Source organism: Rhea americana, unplaced genomic scaffold (genome assembly GCF_003343005.1).
Source record: "Rhea americana isolate MKP2758 unplaced genomic scaffold, rheAme1 scaffold_129, whole genome shotgun sequence".
Classification (NCBI taxonomy): domain Eukaryota; kingdom Metazoa; phylum Chordata; class Aves; order Rheiformes; family Rheidae; genus Rhea; species Rhea americana.
This window is the reverse complement of record NW_028185361.1, coordinates 1,094,742-1,117,468: the sequence shown is the minus strand read 5'-3', so window position 1 is coordinate 1,117,468 and position 22,727 is coordinate 1,094,742. Positions and strand designations below refer to the sequence as shown.

At 36.5% G+C, this 22,727-nt stretch overlaps 1 long non-coding RNA gene across 2 annotated transcripts in view; it reads left to right on the top strand.

Moving 5' to 3' along the window:
• Positions 1–995: 995 nt before the first annotated feature.
• The window catches only part of LOC146600057 (uncharacterized), a 74,240-nt gene continuing 52,508 nt past the window's right edge, over positions 996–22,727 (top strand). The window contains exons 1-3 of one of the 2 annotated variants that reach the window (XR_014898374.1): positions 996–1,077; positions 15,535–15,654; positions 22,435–22,518. This is a non-coding gene — a long non-coding RNA (uncharacterized LOC146600057). The remainder of the gene's footprint in view (positions 1,078–15,534; positions 15,655–22,434; positions 22,519–22,727) is intronic. The other variant, XR_014898375.1, reaches the window with a different exon arrangement.

Below are 22,727 nucleotides of genomic sequence, written 5' to 3'. Positions count from 1 at the left end.
GGAAATTAGAAGAAGATACATTTTTAAACAAACCATGTTGTGCATAATCCCATCAAGCAAATGGGAAAACCAGAATGGTATACTGTATTTTTAAAGGATTTTTTTTTTTACGAGGGTCAAGATAATGAACAAAATTTTATGATTGCTGCCTATAATTTTTTTTTACCACTGAAATGTTTAATTCACTGTGTTGCAGTGTATTTTTATTTTTCTGATGTAATGTCCATTTAATGATACACTTTCTCTGACAAAACTGTTTACTTCCTCTTACTGCCTTCATGTCCCTCTTTTCTCTTTATTTTGTCTATTTAGTCTTGACACCATTGTCATAAAATAAGTGCTGTTCTTTTTTTGAACACATAGATTATATTTGTCTTTCATATGTTTGAAAGAATTCCAGAAGTGTACAGGTCATTTGTTAGATACTTACATTAGCTTCATTTTAGTTTATTAAATTTATGACTTCTGATCAACTTCAAAAGTTATGGGTTCTGAGACCAGAAAAAGATTAAGTTTCTTGTCTTCCGTGAGAATCGCTTAAGCCACATCCCCATCCATCATTTCCACTATCACTGTATGAGAGTTCATTTTTTCTGCTTTTTCTTGCTCTTGTGGGTTATCAGAGTGCCAAGGAGATGGATGATAGTGGCATCAGTCAGACCAAGGAAGCAGTCAGATTGCGTTGGCAGCTATCTTGCTTAGTATCTCAATTCTCTGTTCTAATGTTTGGAATATATTAGGTCTTAGGAGGTTTTGAAGAGACTTCACAATGGTAGCTCCCTTTTTCAAGAATGTAGATGTAGTAGCCCAAAACTTCCTTGTCCCAGTTATTTATATGGAATTTAAAGTCTTCTATCAAGGTGTGCCTGTGAATTTGATCATTACAGTAGACTGAATTTCTGAAGTCCTTTTGGAATAATATCAATTTTCTGAATGCTGCATTCAGGGTAACCGTTGTAGTTTTTTCCCTAGATTTGAAGATTATGAAGAGAGCATAAAAACCTTTGTCTTGTGGGAGCCAGAAAACACGGTCCTGTTTCCATTCTTGAGATGTGAGAAGAATCACAGACCCTGTAGGTAATAATAAGCTCATCTTAACGAATTCCCTTTTCTACTAAAAGTATCAGAGCAGGTGATAACTCATACTGTACACTGTCAAGACAAGTTGGTTTTGAACAGGCATACTGATTGTTAACAAAAAACAGATTCGTAGGTTGTTTCTTGGGTACAGTAGCTCATTGCTGTCTTCTCGGATCGTGATGGCATGGCCATGCTCACAAAATGACAGAATGGTTGAGGTGGGAAGGGACCTCTGGAGATTGTCTATTATTTTATTAGCATAACCTTTAATTTATCAAAAGAAAAATCGGTGGGGAAAGTAACAACCAATTTTCCTTCCTCCTTCCTTTCTCCTTTTATTTTTTCATTGAGTAGAGATACAGAAAGATATTCTTTAAAAATATTAATCATGGGCATGAAGAGTGATGAAGCCAATTTCAGTCAAAGTCGCAATGCTTTAATTATAAATATTTTGTCATGGAAGAAATTTTGTGAGAATACGGTAATAAAATTTATGCTGTCATTTTCCAAAAGCATTTTCCTACTTTGTAATGGTTGAATTCGTAAGGAAATTTACTGAGATTTACATAAGGAAAATATTTATTTAGGGAATATGAAAAACAGCATGAAATAAAATCTCAGAGGAGAAAAAAATCTGTTTTAGAGAATTCATACCTGAAATCTACCTGCTTTTAACTTCATAGTCTTTTCAACTCATGGTTAGTGATCGGAACTTCCAAACCTTGGTGATCTTGCCTAGTTTGCTGCATTCTTAAAGGAAGCCCTTCTAAACCAGGAATGAGGAATAATGTAATCTATATAAAAATTTATTTTTAAAAAAGCTCTGTCTAGGTTCTGTAAGTTCTGTTCCTTTATTTTCTTAATTTAACCATAATATTTACAGATTGAAAACAAACAAAATTTTGCTTGAAGTTCAGAACTTCTTGACTATATGCCAGGTGGTCTGTGGAGTCATGAAGCAGTTTTTGTTTAGCAAGCATCTCACTTGTTTGTGAAGCAAGGTCCAGTAAATAGACTAAGAAGAAATTAAAAAATGAAATTAAATTTTAATTAATTAATTAAATTTTAAAATTTAAAATTTACTGCAGCAGAAGTATCAGACATGATCAAAGCTTGTTTTGTAGTATGCTACAGATGACATCCTGAATCAGACTGGTGTTCATCTGGTCCTCTGGTACCTTTCCAGCTTGATAAATTAGTTATTTCAGTGAAACGAACAGACCCAATAAGCAGATGTAGAATAGTCTGTCTTTTGTAAAGAGAACATATAGGCATCACTGATGGTCTTGCTCCCTAAATCATAAAAGATACTATACATCCCAATGTATGTTTTCATTCAGTGTGGTAACTCTGCATGCTCTTCATGCAAATTTGCCTATCTAATCCTGTTTGAATCCTGTCAGTTCAGCTGTGTCTTACGTTGATAAGTTTCACAGCTCAATTACGTGTGGCGAGCATGATCACAACACCATGCTGTTTGAGTTGTACAGCTTTTGGGTAGCTTGGAACATGGAGCAGAGGTGTTCTGCATGTGGGATAAACCAACAGTACTGATGCTATAAGACACTGGATCTGACAAGATGGTCCATTACTTGCATACTAGGAGGATATTCTGTTAAACTAGTGGAAAATCCAGAATTAACATATTAGCTAGGTGATTTCTCTAAAACAGCCCAAAGTGAAATACTGATGACTGCTATTGAAAGTTCTTGGGAGGTTTGGATCAACTGTGTGAGTCTTTGCATCTAGATTTTGGATTTTTTTTTTTTTTTATCTGGAAGTTCCTGTGCATCATTTGTTACATTTAAAGTTAGGGACTGCAAAGGAGTCCTACACTTTAGTCTAGATTGTGAGAAACAGAAAGAAATGAAAGTAAAAAATAGCTTTTAGAATACAAGGTCAAGATATTTTAGTCCAGAGTACAAATCAAGCCTTGAATAGACAGGTTTCCATGGGTACTACACCAGTGCCAATAAATGCAGATTGAGTCTCAGGAAAGAGTCAGTTTCAAATTCCTTGAAGTCAAGTAGGCTTACAGAGTAGCTGCATGGCAGACATTTGGGCTTCCTGAGAGTCTCTTTAGTTCTCTGGTCTATCTACCTCTGTTAAGACTCTCTCAGCTGCTGAATATCTGTGACTCAACCTTAAATCCAGCAGGAATCTTCTGGCAGTTCTGAGTAGCTGCTGGATATTACATTTTCCATGGTTGGTTTTTCTTTCACTTGAGTATGCTACAATTATTTTTAAGTTACGCTATACAACATTTTGAGCAGAGAGATATGAAGAACTGGAATGAAAAGCATTTTAGGAAAGAAGCCAGGTATAACGACTCTCTCTCGTACAATATGCTTATTTTAGAACAGGATATTATTTCATGCTTACTAATCACCAAGTGATGAGGTGCATTTTGAGATGATGCTTTTTCTGGAAGATGTATTTTACTTCATCCAAAATTTGTAGATGAGTAATGCAGACTACATTGATGGCTTAATGCAGGAATTTTAAATGAAATTGTATTGACTGGTAATAGCTGTGTCCTCTGGCTTTATAGGCTTTATAGGCTGTGCATCTCTGAAGATGCTTTGAAGATGCTAGTGGGACTAGGAGGTACGTCTAAAAGGAAACAAAATAAGTTTTTAATAACACTTCTACAAAAGCTAGATCCTAGGAAATGCTCTTTTGGCTGACTGTAGAAATTCAGGGAAGTGTGAATGGGATACTTCCTTCTGTGCTTATGAGTGATATCRCCTGTACCATGGGTGGTCGCAGGCCCTTGGTGGTGTTCTGGAAAGGAAGGTTGATCCTGAGATGGGAAAGGTGAAAGTGCTCTCCAGCTGGACATAATAAAGGGGTGAAACATGAAGTCAGAGCATTGGGCAGCTGCTGCTTCACTCTACCCCAGACTTTGACATTGAGGACATAAGTGTTATGAAAAGAGAGTTAAAGACAAAATAACTTCCTAAATAGTGCTGTTGGAAGGATACATGACAAGACAAATAAATAATTAGAAAGTTCTGTGATTAAAAAAAAAAAAAACATTTTTTTTGTTATTTTTGTTAAAATAGGTATAGTTCTTCAGCTGGTACAAATCAATGGCTTAAATGAAGCTGTGCTAATTTACTCCAGCTGAGTATCTGGCCTGTTAGTTGCTAGTATGTGTCACATACCCAGCCCTGCTATCATCATCTCCAGAACCCATTCAGCTGTGTATTTAGTGCATAAAGATTTAAGAAAAGTTAGAAATTCTGATTGCAAGAGTCTGAACTGACTGACTTCATTGATAACATATGTGACATAATTTTGGTATACCAAATATGGAGAGATAAAAAGGGAAACCTCCACTCTGTAAAGATAAAGCACTTTTTTTTTACGGAGGAAAAAAGTTCAACCGCTACATCCACGTACTGTTCAGAATTCAAAGGACTCTGCAGTTATTAAAACCAGTCTTACTGTTGGCAGGAAGCATTAAACATGTCATCAAATGTATCTTTAAAATAGAGAACATAAAATCCAATATGAAGAAAACGATTACTCAGAGTCTCTAGATCAARTCTTCTAATGCAAGGGCAGTCACACTGGGAAGATCTGTACAAAATGTCTCATGCTATGAAGTTGCTCATTCTAGAACTTTTTTTAATGTATCTTTTAATATTTCAAAGCTGTGAGAAAATCCTGGCAATTATTTCAGCACTGTGCAAACTGTCACAAAAGCTTATGAAGCTTGTCACAAAATATAAAGCTCATCACTATATTCATACAAACTTTTTAGCTATCCATCCAAAAAACCACTCCATCTTCACCTGGATTGAACGATATTTGTAATGCTGGATTACTAATAGATGAGGTAATTGAAACATACTGATTGAAGTGAAGTAAAAAAGATAGTGTTACTACTGTTTTCTAATGTCAATCATCTGAGGTACCTAGGTTACTGTAAACACTGTATGATTTGCTAAGTAGAAAATAATAAAATGCAGTTAATTTCCATCAGCGATCTGTTAGGCTATTCCTGAAATTCTAATCCGTAGTAAAGCAGTGAGGTGTTTAGATGCCCAACAATATGTTAAGACTGTAAAGAAATATTGTTTGCCTAAAGATCCCCACACTGGAAAGACTGTTGTTATAAGGTTTTTGGTTTTTGTATTGATATGATAGAAGTCCTGCAGAATAATCTGGAGATTCCATGGCTAGTAACTGAACCCTGTGAAGTGTATTTAGGGTGTGAGCCAAAGTCCTTTATGTCAATTAAAAGAATTTTCCACTGAGTTAATTATTCTGGATAGATTTTTCTCTGAAGTCCTTTACATCATAGAAGAGGAACTGGACTGCACAGGCAGAAGAAGGAACAAAAGAGGAATCAGATTTGAGGTAAAATGAAATTTCAGTCATTTTTAAGAGGAAAAGACGGGTCACAAAGAATTTTGCGGAAAGTAGTTCTAGACAAAACAGGGACCTTTGGAAGCCTTGTTGTGCTATATCATAATAAAGGTGAATGAAAATAGGAAGCAAAATAAATATTTTGATTCCTTTGGTTAGAACGATATTCATTCGTCATTGGTCACAAAGACCTTAGGCTCTAGGAGTATTGTTAAGCTGTCCTGGAGAAGTTGTACTATTTCACCTTCTGAAAATTTGAACAGAATCTAAGAGAAGCCCAGAGGACTGTGTAGCTCAGCTGAAACAAAGCTCTCTGAGTAATGGAATTCAGAGAAGAAGAAAACAGAAAAACTTCATTGCTGTAAATGCTGTGGTCTGCAGATTTGATTACTTAATTTAATTACTTTATCTGTGTGCATCTTTTCTTTGTTATTTCCTTAGTACAGGGATGTTGTATTAGTAGTGCTTTTTGTAGCATGTATGAAAATACAAAGTAGAATAAAATGTGACATGGCTAATTATAATGTATAATGCAGTGTAATAGTAAATCTTGTTTTCTGCTTTCATTCATGCTGAAAGGAAATCAGCTACTCCTGATTAGATAACAACTGGAAATGACTGATCTTGCTAATACCAGATGATTATATGTTCCAGCTCCTTGGCAGAACTTGTTGTCTATTCTGGCTTTTAAGAGCAGATCATTGGTGAGGTGCATTGGTAAACATACATACTGAAGCTTATGGAGTGATTTCTGAAGTTGTTACTTGCTCCAGTTTCTCATATAACATATTACTGATTTTGCACGTTTGAAAGCTTTGTTTCATCTTTGAAAAATAACAGTCAAGCTACATTAAAATATTCTTTATTCCAGGGAAACAGGTGGTAGAAAATGAATTCTCCAGATTGCATGTTTTGGTTTCTGATTGTGTGTCATATAATAACCCATGTGTCTTCTTTCACATTTTGAACAACAGTGTTTGTTTGGCATATTTTGAAAAGGCAGTCTGGCTTGAATACAGACACAATATCCTCAAACCACAGTAGTTTTTCATTTGTGTTTTTTTTTAGTAACTGAAGGACCACAGGCATACTGATATAATGCTCTTAGCTGAGAATCAGCAAATGATAAAGTAGGAAATGTTCTCGTACAAAATCCCAGCTCTTGCTTATGAAATTTCCTTGAATCCTGTGCATTTTGTGATGAATACTGCTAGAAAGAAGGTTCTAATTCAAGAGGATTTGTGACTTCATCTTTTTTCCCACAGTCTGCTCTTCTGGTTTTTTTTTTCTTTTATTTCTTTTTTTTTCAGCCAAGGTTGCTTGGCAGCAGGAGATCTAGTGTGTTTTTGTACATTCTGCATTTTTACCACTCCATTTAATGGGGCCATATTGGCTTTCTCTCTTGTTGGTACATAGTGGGTCAAGTGTAAGCGTGTGCGTGCTTTACAAATTTATCCCCATCATTGCTAATGTCTGCCCAAGATGTTAGTAGCTGGTGGTTTTGTCTGAGGGCACTTCATGCTGTAATTCTTGAGTGCAAATCACTTTTTGTTTCTTTTGTTCATTTATAATGAGAGACTGAAATGGAGCTTAAATAATTCCTTCAATGAATACATTTAACAAGACTCCTCTATTGTGGTTGTTTAAGAACTGAAAATAATTAGCACAAAGCCACATTTCCTTCACAGAACTTTAAAAGAAGTCAGGGCATTACCATTAAGAGAATCATGAATTCAGTCTCTGTGGAAAGAAGGGGAAGAAAGAAAAAAGATTAAATATATTTCAAGACCAGCAAAAAGATTTCTGGTGGGAACATTTCACCGTTGAATAAAACATTCCCTTGGGAAATAAACTACTATTTGGGTTTGTATTTTGTACTTTGTGAGTATCTTTGGAGAAGCCAAACAAGAATCTCTTTTTCTTTTTAAAAATTCTGAACCTCCAAAACCACTACAAACAGTTGCTAGTTTCCTGAGAGACAGACTGTTAGCATAGAGACAATATCATCATCACAGGTTAGAAAGACTAGAATCTGAAAACAATATTGTTGATACTCTGGTGTCAAGAGAAATTCTGTTTTCCAGAATGATAAAGTATTTTGTTTGCTATGGGTGAGTGGAGATTATAATTTATGTTTCCCAGGGTATGTGTCCTATTTTCAAATGTCAGAAGAAGAAATAGCAGTACTGAGAGGTGCTGGTTTAGGTTTGACTTCATTTTTAAAGTAAAACAAACCTTTCTTCCATTTATAAGAAACTTAGCAAGCGGAGAATCAAAGCGATAAAATGTAAGATCTGTAGGGCAAGAAGTATCAATTAGTACCCAAGCCAAAGAGAGCTGGGAATCTGACTTCTAAGGGTGATTTTTTAAAAAAAATCTATATGAAGAAAGACAACTCCCCTTCAAAACCAGACTAACAGGAAAGGTAAGAACAATCTGCTGTCAGTTGATAGTGGAAAAGTATTTTCTGTCTGTAAAGATGCTGAACTTCTTCTGAGGTTAGGAATGTATTGCATGAAGGTGAGAGGAAAGGACAGAGAACTTCATGAGAATCAGGTTTGTTTCTTTTAATCTTGCTACTTGCTGTGAGTGCATGAGTGTCACATGTGCCATCAGCTATGTTTTCTCCTGTCTTCTCTTGTGGTGTTAAATATTTTCTTCATGGTGGCACCACTCCAGCACGGAACTGTCCAGTACATGATGAAGATACTCACCTGAAAGCTATCTACTCCTACATGAACATATTTTTCATTGGAATCATATGGTGCTTAACGACAGTCCTCATCGCCTGTGGCATATTTATGACAATAGCCCTCAGTTTCCTTTAGTTTTGCTACAGTGGCCCAGAAATGAAAGAGAACTTCTTGTTTGATAATACCTTCTCACACCCTGACTCCCCCACACATGAGCTTTGGTATAGTCTTGTTTTGGCAAGAAAAATGTTTATCCTGACCTAATCCAAACAGAACCAAATTTTGGCTATAGAAGGAACAAGCTCATGTGAAGACAGTCTTTAAGATTAAGAACAGTAAAGGATTCAAATTGTCAGAGCTATTACAAATGCATTGACAAAGCCTCTCTGATTACCTGGCCTTACATTTTTCCCTGTGAGGAATTGGTTTGGAAAATTCTGAGCATTTCTAAACAAGCGGTGTAATAATATGTGATGTGTGATGCAGAAACTTAGCATTTGGAAACTGCTGTCTTTAAGTAAATAGGGTAGTATTTCCTTTTGCATATATTCCTCTGAGAAAAACAGGGTGCTCAGGCCCAAGAAATTCCCAGAAAAAAATGTAGAGGATAGATTTTAAAACTACATGTAGCTTTCTGGCTCTTCATGCAGGAATGAAAAGTGTTAAGAATGATTAACAGCACCAGAATCACTTCCACAGCTGGATCCTGGGATTGGGCTTGAACCCTTCTCTACCTATCATAATTGCATTTTGAAGAATAAGGAAAAAGAAAGTTTGGCTCTAACTGGTAGCACAAAAACATGGAAGATTAAATGCAACAATGATATTTTTCTTATTTCAGAACTCTCTGTTAGATTTTGCTAAATATTTGTTTGAGGCAGCAGTGGTACTAATCAAGTGCATTTAGCAGGTAGCAGCTTCTTTCTTAAGTAATTCTGTCATGCTGGGATAAGAGATGTACTAAAGCTGTCACTTAACACTCATATGAGAGAGCATGGTGCTCCTTCACTTAAAAGTGTGCAGGCACTAAACTATTAGCCTTTACTGAAAGTAATTCAGTGTTGAAATGTATGCACAAATTCCTATGCTATTTAGAGTAGTGTTTAAACCAAAAGAGGTATTGCACAATCACTTGGCTAGTTAGAAGCCTACATTCTTCACCCCTCAATATAAATGTCATTGCTACCTTTGTGGTATTTAATGCATTATTGCCTGTCATGTGCTTTACATTTTGATTTGTTTGTCTTATAAAAAACATGACCCTCATGCCTACTACTACTGACAAAGTAGTACCACTACCACTGTTGAGTCATTCGAGGTCTCCCAGGAAAAAAAAAACAGACCTTAACCTTATTTCTTAAATAATTTTGTAGGAAGATGCATTTTTTTTAATAAGTCACTATATAGTTTTTGCCTCAAGTTTTGATAGGTTTCCTGTGGGATTTGAGCTTTGAATATCTAAATCAAAAAAGCTTTGGTTGAGCAACTATCACCGTGAAACTACTTCTAGAATGTGCACAGATCCTTATATATTAACTTTTAGAAGCCACATTTGATATTTTTACTTTGTGAGTGGGATTCTGTCGATTCTGTGCTGAGAAAGATGCTATTGAAGATACTATGATTGGTTGTACCAGATTCCTGAGTTSTATCATTATGTTTATATCTATTAAATTAAAAATGTATCATTATTTACACCTCACTGACCAAAAAATTATTAGTAACTTTATTTTTGTACAGCAAAATTAATGAGGCTGCTTCTACAGAAGGAAAGCACTGCAGTGCAAGAAAACTTTGCCTTTGTTGATTGGGATGCATTGTTCCACCTTGTCGTTTGCGTTACTCTATATTCTATGTTGCATTATTCAGTATTTGTTTTCCTTGACTCCACAAAGTGCCCTTGGAATTACACCCCTGGATCTAATGAAACAACTCATTCTTCACTCTGAGCTAAGAGAGAGAGGAATAAGGCTAAAAAGAGAAAAAGTATCTTGCTTAGATTTTTGCATTTTCATCTCCCATCAGTCTTAGAAAAGTCTCTGCTGTTATATCGCTTGGGATCTGAATACCCAAACAGGTTTCCTGTGCTGAAAAACTATGGTGCTATGTTGTTGGTCTTTATGTATGCATTCGTGGAATCTCATTTCCAAGTTTAAAGATTCTTGTAAAGCAAATACTGTCTTTGGTCAACTAAGGGTCAGATATGTGCCAAGCAACCATTTCTSTGTACGGTTTATGCTTAAGAAGGGTTCAATTTCCTTTATATGGCAGACTGTTGTCTAAGCTCATCTGTTCATAAACTGATAAAAAGAGATGTGGTGCCTGTGTTACAGTGAAAATAGGACACAGAATCACAGAATGGTTGAGATTGGAATGGACCTCTGGAAATCATCTAGTCCAACCCCCCTGCTCAACAAGGGTCACCTACAACATGTTAGACAGGGTTGCATCCAGGTGGGCCTTGAAGATCTCCACAGGAGACTCCACAACCTCTCTGGGCAACCTGTTCCAGTGCTCCGTCACTCTCACAGGGAAGAAATTCCCCCTCATGGTCAGGCAGAACTTCCTGTGCTTCAATTTGTGCCTGTTGCCTCTTGTCCTGTCACATGAGACAACTGAAAAGAGTTTGTCCCCGTCCSCTTKACACCCTCCCTTCAGRTACTTGTACACATTGCTAAGATCCTCCCACAGTCTTCTCTTCCCCAGGATAAACAGGCCCAGCTCTCACAACCATTCCTCATAGGGCAGATGCTCCAGCCCTCTGATCATCCTCATAGCCCTACGCTGGACTCTCTCCAGTAGCCCCATGTCTCTCTTKTASTGGGGAGCCCASAACTGGACACAGGACTCGAGATGAGGCCTCCCCAGGGCTGAGTAGAGGGCCAGGATCACCTCCCCCCACCTGCTGGCAACAGTCTTCCTAATGCAGCCCAGGAGACCATTGGCCTKCCTGGCCACAAGGGCACATTGCTGGCTCATGGTCAACTTGTCATCCACCAGCACTCCCAGGTCCTTCTCTGCAGAGTTGCTTTGCAGCAGGTCAGCCCCCAGCCTGTACTGGTGCCTAGAGTTATTYCTCCGTAGGTGCAGGACTCTGCACTTGCCCTTGTTGAACCTCAGGAGGTTCCTCTSYGCCCARYTCTCCAGCCTGTSCAGGTCTSTCTGAATGGCAGMACAGCCCTCAGCTGTATCAGACACTCCTCCCAACTTGGTAGCATCAGCAAACTTGCTGAGGAGGCACTCTGTCTCCTCATCGAGGTCATTGATGAAGAAGTTGAACAGGACRGGACCCAGTACTGAGCCCTGGGGGAYGCCACTAGTCACAGGCCTCCAACTAGACTCTGTGCCACTGATGACAACCCTCTGAGCTCTGCCTTTCAGCCAGTTCTCAATCTACCTCACTCTCCACTCATCTAACCCACACTTCTGGAGCTTCTCTAGGAGGATGTTCTGGGAGACCGTGTCAAAAGCCTTGCTGAAGTCAAGGTACACAACGTCCACTGCTCTGCCCTCATCTACCCAGCCAGTCATTCCATCAGAAAAGGCTATTCTATTGGTTAAGCATGATTTTGCCTTGGTGAATCCATGCTGACTACTCCTGATCACCTTTTTTTCCTCCATATGCCTGGAGATGACATCCAGAATGAGCTGTTCCATCTCCTTTCCAGGGATGGAGGTGAGGCTGACTGGTGTGTAGTTGCCTGGGTCCTCCTTCTTGCCCTTTTTGAAGACTGGAGTGACATTGACTTTCTTCCAGTCCTCAGGCACCTCTTCTGTTCTCCATGACATTTCAGAGATGATGGAGAATGGCCTGGCAACAACATCCACCAGCTCCCTTGGTACCCGTGGGTGCATCCCATCTGGGCCCATAGATCTGTGGATGTCTAGCTTGTCTAGAAGGTCTCTAATCCTTCCTATCCTCCTCAACCAAAGGAAAGTCTTCCCTTCTCCAGACTTTCTCCCTCACGTCCAGGCTCTGGGATTCTTGAGGGCTGCTCTTAGCAGTAAAGACGGAAGCAAAGCAGGCATTCAGTAATTCTGCCTTCTCTGTATCCTTTGTTACCATGGTGCTCACCCCATTCAGCTGCAGGCCCACGTTTTCCSCAGTCTTCCTCTTGCTACTGGTGTATCTGAAAAATCCCTTCTTGTTGTCCTTGACATCTCTTGCGAGATTTAATTCCAGCTTGGCCTTAGCCTTCCTCGTTGCATCCCTGCATACTCTGACAACATTCTTATAATCGTCCCAACTGGTCTGTCCCCTCTTCCACATTCTGTGTACTTTCTTCTTATGTTGGAGTTTTGCCAGGAGCTCCYTGCTCACCCATGCAGGTCTCCAGCCCCCTTTGCTGGACTTCTTACTCATAGGGATGCACCGCTCTTGAACTTGGAGGAAGTGATGCTTTAAAGGTTTCCTGAGAAGTTGAGATTGTGATATATACGACTGAGAATTTAAGGAAACTTGAGGTAACAGTCTTTTCACCTGTTAATCCTGTGTACTGACACTCTTAAACAGACTTGAGTCCAACTCTCAGTAAAGTGGACAGCACACTATTAGGGCTAAATTTAATTAGCTGATTTATAAATCACAATTATAAAGTGTGCTCAGGAGGAACTTCTGGTCAAAGCAGAAAAACATATTATAAATTGAGAATAAACTTTTTTTTTGGTATGACTGCATGCTTTTCAGTTCTCTTCCTTGTTCAAGACATTAACATTGAGGTTTGCTCAGTAAGAATATAAATTCAAGCTTTCATTATTACCTTTTAAAAAATTTATTTCTCATCTTCTTTTGCTCATCATTCCGAAGTCTTTTCTGCCTCTTATTCTGTCTATTCTTCCTGTGTAGCATTTCTGGCATCCATTTCCTCCCCATGTGATTACTAGCAATGAAAGCATTAATATTGATATGATAAAAAAGGTTAAGTTTAAAGGTTAGTAGTATTTTATTGATGCTATTAATACTGTCTATTCATTCTTTACAAAGCCTTCACTTGAACTACTAGTAAGCTTAGGTAGATAATGCAGCACTTAAGTATGTTTGTTTCTTTTTTAAAAAACAGTTAGAAACTATAAAATCTGGAAGTTTACTGCTTTTAGAAGGAAAAGCTTTTGCAGGATCTGAATATGTTTGTGTAGGGACAAAATAACTTTTTGTTAGTGACTTTTTTACAGTATTTCTGTTCTGATTTCTGAGATTAGAAGCACAATATTGTGAGAAAACTTAATTACACCTAATTTTACTGTTATATTTGCTTATTTGCTTATCTTACTTGCTTAAATCACAAGTAGAGACTGATACTTAAAAAGAAAGTGAGACTATTCTTTTCTTTCTGGAAATAACTTTTATTGCTGAGCACCACTTGCAGCTCCTAAGATGAAATGTTTTTAGGAAATATAAGCTATTTGGGGACATTCTTTAGTTGTAAAATAATCATTTGTCCATAATTTTGATTATGAAAAACCTGGTGGCAGGGATCATTATCCTTTTGAACACATGCATGTTTCTTCTGATACACCAGAGCATAATTAATTACCATGACTCAACAACATACAAGCAATATCAGCATGTATAGCACTCAACTTCAGCCACAAGATGTGAGTCTGTGTAAATTTTAAAAGCCTGAAGTTAAAAAAATGTTCTTTTTATAGAAAGATTTTTTTTTCAATTTTAGATTTGCAGCAGAAATTAAAACAACCAAAAAGGTTAGGTGCTAACCTGACATATATTTTACTACTACAGACAGAAGGCTTATGCGAAAGGGATAATCTACTGTACTAATTGGTACAAACACACAATTTGAATTCAGGGTCTCCTAGTTCTTCCCATTCACCCATTTTGTATTAAGATATTCCCAACCCCCACTTTATTAGCTCCTCTCWTTCTAGTCACCCCATTAGAGCTGCATTAGTTTTGTAGCAGCTCTGATCTCACTTCCCAGCTGGTAYGGAGTACTGCCTCCTCCCAGACAGCAATGCCAACTCAGTAGTAGGGAGTGGCAAATCTATACTTCATCCTCCCCCTGGACACTACACATCACATTTGTAGTGCTCCGAGGCCTTCTCTTTCTCTGAAATTCTTAGCTAGGATAAATAGAACCAGAATAACTGTGGCATCTGGCTTTGCAGATGATGAATTCAAGAAATGGTCACAATAAAAGCATCAGAGCATGTTTTTTTTTCTTAAGATGATAAATATAGTAATACAATGCTTGTCATAACAGTCCATTTGTAAGTCATGTGCTTATTTTAAATACATGATAAAATAACCTATTTATCATTGCTGATTATAGGATTTTGTCCTCTAGATGGATAAACAGTGAAAATACCCAGAAACTCCATAATTACTTAGTAGTACATGGCATACTGCAGTACAGGAAGGTTAATGAGTATCTCACGTACATTAAATATTTGATTGTTAYACTTGACTAACTGATACTATAGTCTCTAAGTACTAAAATATAAAATATTCTTTAGRTTCTATCTTGTTTTGATAAAACAACCATACTCTTAAACTGAGTCATCTTCCAAATATGTTGCAAAGTGCTGAAAATTAAACCTGCTAGATTTCCAGGTGATAGTATAGTTCCTATTTTTAATTGTTAGTAACCTAGCAGTGGAATTCTTTATAGGGGGGTTAATGAAAAGATAGATCTTCTATTGGTAGGGAAAGGAAAAACCCTGCAGTTTCACTGTTTTCCATCAGTCAAAATTTAATTTATACCTGAAAAAATCTATTCTGATGTCTTTGGATTGGACTACTTAAAAAGGAGGAGAGGAGTAAGGGAGCGACAGTGTGGGTTTGTTATCATCAATGCCTGTAATAAAGGCATACTGGAACCCTGGGCATTTTCATAAGGTATTGCTTAGATACTTACTGAAGAAACAACCACTATGCCTTGCTAGATCTGAAGTGTTATTTTTAACTCATATGCATATTGAAGTATGGCAAAGTACTTACCTCTAAATTTTTTCAGCCCCTTAGAAACACTCAATTCTAAATTCTTAAGGTAATGCGGTGAATCTGCTGGATAAATACAAACTATCCCCCAAATTAAAAATATACTCTAAATAAATCCATTTCACCATTTTAACAGTTAACTGCTTTGTAGACCATAGTTAAGAGCAACGAAGTAGCAACACATATTATAGACTGAATCTCTTGTAAACAGTAGACGTGTTAACTGTTATTACTTTATTTAAATAAGTATTTAAACAAATGTCCTTGTTTGCATCAATGGCAATGCTGAGAAGTCAGAATTAGGTTAGTAATTTAAGGCAAAATACCATTAMCGGACATTCCAGTCTTCTAGCTTGATTTATTTGGACTTTATGTCAATGGCAGAATTCAAATAGTGCTTTTCCTGATCTAGTGTTTTCCTTCCAGGTTTGTGGAAACCAAAACCAAGGAGCTGTTTTTCTACGTGAATTTACATTGATTCGAAGAGAAAGTCTTCATGATGATTTCCTATCTGATTTGCTGAATAACCACAAAACAGAAGACCCGGTAGGATGCTCTTATTATTTTAAAATATTTGATCAGAAATATCTAGAACAATATGGATTTGCTGAGAACTTTTGCATCAGGTCTTTCTGCTCCATAAACTTGTAAAATAGTGCAAACTTATATTTGTTAAAGAAAACTGGCACTGTGAAAAGAATGGAAGTTGCATGTATATAGAGACTTTTCATAAATTTTGAATTAATAAAGTTAGCTTCATAGATTATTTAAAAACAAATGATGGTTTGAAAAGAATTAATAGATAAAGTGTACTAAAAAGGAAAAAAAAAGAAAATTATTTATTGAAATATATTTTCACTATCTCCTGCGTTTGCCTGGTAAGATGTTTGTTTTCAAGTTTGAAAAATTTTATAACATCTGTTTAGCAGCTATTTTTTTGATTTTCCTGAAGAAGAGAATGTGAAAGTGAAGGAGTTTTGAGTCATATATGTTTAATCATTCTTTAATATGAAAAGAAGCAAACCAGCTGACTTTAAATTGCAGTAAATTTATAGGCCTAGTGTTTTCAAGGGCTCATATTTTATAAGGTCAGACACATTGTGGTTTAACAGAAATGATGGTGCATCAACATCTGATATTGCCATGAATTACTGATGTATTTTAGATGTTAAAAATCAAAATAAAGACTCTGCAGTTAGGAGGAGAAAAAAAAAAAAAAGAAAAATGAACCTAAAGTAATCAAGTGTTAGTACAGCCATGCTTACTGCCTTTTAAAAGAATTTCCTCTCATAGTCTCAGAGGACAATGCCTGAAGTTACCTTTCTTAGTGCATGAGTGAATACTAACCAGTTATCCTTGAGAACATGCAGTGTTAGGACTTTAGAAGGATGAGATAGATGTCTCGTGTTAAGTCTTGCTGCTCAGGTCAAAGAATCTAGTTAACAAAAGGAGTGAAGGCATTAAACAATGCACTGTGTTTGTGCTGAGATCATCTGCTCTCAARTTCTAGAAGAGTTTTCAGATTCGTCAAAACCAACACTTTGTTCTATCGTTATGGCTATTTTATGGCAGTTCAGAATGGCATCAAGCGACTGCTTTACTGCCTGGAAAATAAAGCTTCCTTGTACAGATAGTACTGTTCTTCTGCTCGCCCACTACCGCCTACCCTATTCCCTCATTAATCAGGTATGGCTGAAATAATCATTTATTAAAACCATTGATTTCCCTGGGTGCAGAGGAGCAAGCAGTATTTTATTATAGTTTTGTCAGTACTACTGAATTGCTTTGTTGTTTCCTTGGGTCTTGCAGGTCTTGTGTATTACAATACTGTTCACTCAAGTGAACAGCGTTCTGCAAATTACTCAGAGGTTTTATTTCAAGACAGTGTTCTCTTTTTTTTTTCTTATTTCAAAAGGATATTGTGTCTTTCTTACTGTCTTCTTTCTGGGCAGATAGGTATATACAGCCTCATTAACCAGAATATTGTATAGGAAATGAGACTTTACAGTCTTCAGTCTGGTATGACTTGGGGAACTTTAATTCTCACCTTATTTCTTTATGAGACAGTTAAAACTACGTGAACACTTACTGTTTTCTCTCTATGACTAATGCAACTAAGAACAGCTAAAACAGAGCTCATGACTTGTTTCTCTATACACTATAGACTCTATTTCAATGGCATTGATCTTAACAAAAGTTTTTCTATTTATTCTAAATACATGTTTCTTAAGCATTATTGAATTTATTTTCAGAATCTTCGATGTCAGGTACAGGATATTCTTCCTGTTTTACAAATGTACAGTCAAAGATTCGCACACAGTAATGTCAAGATCATCTATGTACCCTGAACACTTAGTTTGAAAAGGCCCTAGATTTTGTCAATCCACTTCATGTTATATAGCAATAACTTAAGAGTGAAAATATTGACCTCAGATGCAATTAGGAGCGCTCAGCATCTCTATCAAGCTGAAGATATCAGGTAAGACTTTTTGCAAGAATGAAGAGTTCATGATTACTAATACGTAAGAAAAAGTACTTGTAGTGGCTTGACTGTAGTGATACAAAAACGATGTCGTAGGGGAAGATACCTCTAAGATGTCTGTAGCTTCCCAGAAGAGAATGTGCAAACCATATTGTCAGTACCAATCATTCTTAATTCACGGAACCTGAAATTTCCCATCATGGTCACAGTGTATCTAGCAAGAAAATCTACTGCAAAGATGTTTTTGTTACAAATGAGACACAGAGAAAATGGTCACTTTTTTCATACTTCCCCTCAAAATCTCTTATGTTGATTCTTTTTAGAAGTCCTGTGACTAACATAAGGTAGTCTCATCTCCTTGAAAATTTGCAAATTCAGCATGCACACAGGGCCTCGATGAAAGCTGTACAACTAGCATCTCAGTGGTTGGCTCTGAAAATCTTTAGCCTTTATATTTTCACCCAATGATGAGATCAGTTACTTGACGCTTCTTGGGAAAATTCAGGCTGATGACCCTAATTTAGAAATTACTATTTGAAGAGTGTGTTTTCATATGCCAATCAGCACTGCACATGATAAAAAGATCRTCTATGACTATTTGAGTGGATAGATGAGAGCATCCCAACAGATTCTTCATTTAGACATTCATTTCTGATGTTGAAAAGTAGTAACACCAGGCCAGAACTGTTTGGGAAGAGAGAGGCATTTCAGGAGGTGCCAGATGAGTCCATAGCTGGTATAAATGGCTGCAGGCAGCTAGCAAATGTGCACAGCTTTCTGCGCTTGTGCCATTTGCTGTATGTATGTGTATTACTAGAGAGACGAAACAGTCGCTACTGGTGAGTTSCGGTGTTTATCATAGGAAATGTGTTACTAAAACCAGATAACTGGACAAAGTTAGCTCTGATGCTGTAATCGTAGTTTGCAGTTCCCAACCAAGGTTGGAGAGGTAGAATGCTAATTTTGCTTTTTGTTACCAGTGAGTAGAGCAAACATATTTAATGAGTAAATACATGCGRTTACCTTGTGGCACGCAATATTAAGCAACTCATCTGAATATCTTAGGTTGCAATAGTCAACATCCAATGAAGGATACAGAAGAGGATATTTCCTTTTTGGCTGTACCGTAGGGGAAGCCCTATTTATCCTGTCTATGCACTTTTCTTGGCCATTGAAATAGTCAATAGCAATACTTTTTTATTCTTTCCATTTGGATGTCCATCTTTCCAATAATGCATTTTAGCTTCTTAATGCTGTAGTCATTAGGTATTGTAGTGTCCATATCAATATAAGCACTGGAAGTCCAATCTATTAGCATAGCTCTATCATCATTAACTTTAGAGGGAAAAATAGCCGAAGCTAAAATATTGGTGTTTTTGTAACTTTCTGTCTTGTACAAAGCCAATAACTGAAAGTACAGAATTATTCAAAGGAAGTCGGTGAGAAATGAAATTCTTAATTCTTAAGTAATGTGGGGACAGTTCTTGAAAAAATACTGAAAAGAATTTAAGAGTTAGGGCAAAATAATTAAAAAATAACAGCATATGCATTTAGAATGTCTAATGGTAAACAAAACAAGTTAAGTGAATTCTCAGTTTAAAAAACTTACCAAAGATTATTCTATGATTTTCTCTACTTACACTCTGGTATGTTCCTAAATATTGGAAATAATAGTATTTGTGATRCATGAATTGTGAGGCATCCCTACAAGATCTAGCCGCTATACTGAGAAGTGATTTAAAAAGATAGATAAAGTTCTAAGTCTTCTGTGATGAGGTCCAGTTCTGAGATAAATGTACTGACTGAAATTGTTCTACAGCATTGTGAAGTGAGAATGAAAGAAGGCTCCGTATTTGTTTACCAAAATGTAAGATGGTTTCTAATCTCTGATTTTTTATGTAATACTTGATTATTTTGATATTTACAGTGCAGTGATTATGAAGGGGATAATTCTGAAGTATTTAAATACTCTAAACATTTGATTRATACAATTTTCTTGAGTTATATTTTTGAGCGGGGGATGGGACTCTGAATTAATTCATGTGGAGAGCTAGGGAACACTCTGAACATGCCTGCTAACCAAGGAATTTCCAACCGTATGCAATGTTTCTGAAATGTATAAAAACATGCTCCAGGATCCACCTTGAAACTCCCTAGAGAAGCAGAAATCTTCACCATACTGCAGGAGTTAGAGGGCCTTCCCCTGTGCAACTGCTGACATCAGAGGTAAAGAAAAATGCTTTGGAGATACAAGGGACACATCTCCTGCTGTCCTTACCTGTTATTTACTCTTCGTTGAGAACAGAACCCCTTAGTACAAATTAAGACAATCCAGTGCATGCTGCTGCCGACCCCTCGTATTGATGTCATGAGTATGTCCTACCAAAACCGTGAGATTGAGCTCAGTACTTCGGAGTATAAAGCAGAGCCACCTGATCTCTTACTTGCAGTCAGGAATTCTGTAATACTCCTCTGAGCAAGAAAACAATATACTCAGAGCTCCCAACTGAGACTAAGGCTGTGTCTGGGGCTCTAGGGAAAGTAGTTGGAAACAATTAGGGCACAGACTTCTTCTGGCTACTTGGGCAGCTGCTTGGCATGGCAGAGCATGATTTGTGAAGCTCATTTTCATGTCATAATCAATTGGTTTCATTAGTGGCCCTCAAGAACCACAGGATGTATGTAGGTCACAATTTAGACAACTGATGCTGTGGAAATCCTCCCACCACCCCAGTGGTGAAAGCAGCTTTTTCAGTTTTCATTTTTTTTTTCAGTGAAATCTAAATCTAACTGCTAATAATGGTATTCTGTTCTTCCATCTGACTTGGCTCATCTCTTCTGTCAGCGAAGAAAATCTCTTGGCTGTTGTCTGATAAAGTGTATTCTGATAATACTAGACAACATTATCTTTTACAGTGCTTTTCTCCTGACTGATCATTCTGAAGTTCTTTAATAAATGCTAATAATCCTTAAAAATATGAGTAGACTGCAGTCTAATGATTAAACCTATGTTCATGACTCCCCCTTATTCACRTGCTCTTTAGAGTATGGACTGTTTTTTAGTTTAAAGTATTTCACTCTGCAAATGTTTGGAAATGTTTTCCAGTCTATGATTACTTCATAAAAAGTATGATACTTGTTTCCTCCAGACTAAAGTGCTTTAAATTGATAAAGGTTTTATTTTAAAGTTTATCAGTTTTAAAAGGGGAAAGTATTAAATATAGTTAGAAGTCTGCAGATCATCAATAACAGGAGTAAGACGGGGTATCAGCATTTCTCAAGTGACTCAATTCTAAAGCTCTAAAAAGTACTGATTTCAAAGGGTCTTAATGCTTACTTTTCCATTTTTCTGATTGCTTCTTACTGATATTTCTGTATCTCTTTAAAAATAGAAGCAAGACCATTAAATGTTTTGGACCCATGACTGTTGCTATATTTTCTCTCTTTCTGTTAGAAAGCCAATCAAGATACCAGTGCTCAAAAAAAAAAAAAAAAAAAAAAAAAAAAAAAATCCTACATTCCTACACTTGGAATCTAGATCCCACAGCTTGCCAAAATTGTCCCATGACTGTATCTAGTGCTTGAGCTGGCAAAGGAGGAGAAGCTGTTTTTAGAAAGATGGAGTTATTAATGTTGCCTGCATTTGGGAAATTAAAATTTGAAACATCAGCAGAGCTGATGCTCTGAGCACAACTAAACCACTGTTTGCCTGATTATACAGAATGCTATTTGGTCAACAAAAACAAAATTTTAATGTATTCATAGTCACCTGTTCCTGATACCTGTTTTAATGAAAATTTCCCTAGTGCCTATCAGATTAATGTGTCATTACACTATTTCCACTCTAGGAGAGGTTAATGCAAATAAATAGTAACTTAGACAAAATGTGAATGCTGTTTGCATGTACAAATCTTGTTTCTGTGACCTTTTAATAAAGGTAATTTGGAACTGTAACTTGCAATCATAGCATAAATAGTTCATGAAGGAAATTAGTTAAGAATAGCTATACACTCAAAATACATACAGTTCTGAATTTTACAAGCAAAAACTAATCATTCTTACTTTGTAATGTCTCTCTTAAAATGTGTTTTTATATCACTAACAATTTTTTTTAATCATTTATTATGAAAATACTGAAGAAAATACAATAGGTAGAGTAAACATCAGATAGATGGAAGAGTATATAAAATGAGCTGTAGTAAGGGTGCTGATTCAAGTATTGCAAACTTCTGCTTCCTTTTCTAGCAGAAGTGATGATTTTCACCTTGAATTATTCTAGACAAAGCAAAGCGTGAATTGAAAAGAAATAATTTTTTTTTAGTGGTTAGGAATGGTGAGATGAGTATTTCATCTAAATGTTTTGAAGAACAGTGATCTTTTTTGTAGGATGAACTTGTATCCTTAAGTAAGAAAACTTTTCTAGTGCTAAGGGAATATTTTCCATTTTCTTCTTTTATAAATACTAAGAGATCATGCTGGTAACTAAATGTGGTTTTCTTTTAGCCACTTGCAGGTTTGCCATTCCTCATGCTTTCACATTTCTTTGTTAGGTTGCCTATAGTATTGCTGAAGTTTTGATATGTTTCTTTTCCTTTATGTATGTGTTTATAAGTACATATGCCATATATGGCTAATAGGTGTTTATGTATGTGTGTATATATATATTTATCTATGTATCTATATATATATTTATCTTTATATATGGCTATATCTATGCCAAGTTTACRAGTTGAATTTCAGAACTCTGAAGTAATGTAGACACTTCAGCAAATGCTTACTGCTAAGTTGTCTGAAAATGAGTGGAGAACAAGTCATAGTTTATTCTTTCATTTTTGTTTTTCTAGCTGTTATATTGAGACTTCTGAAATTTGGCCTGTGATGCCTTAGGACTGAAGAATTTTCCAAAATGCTTCTCTTGCCTCCCAAAGGTATAGAGCTTTCTTACATAAACTGAAGATAAGCAAGAAGACTTTGGGATCAAAGCTGACTATTCCAATTAGTATAGACATTACCTAGGGTCTTCTATACTTGATTAGTGCCTCTGAACATCACTATAAGTGAAAGAGTATTTATTTCAGTTCCCTGTTTACACTGGTATAGCCCTGTGTAACGAGGATGAAGACCGGAAAATCCAGTA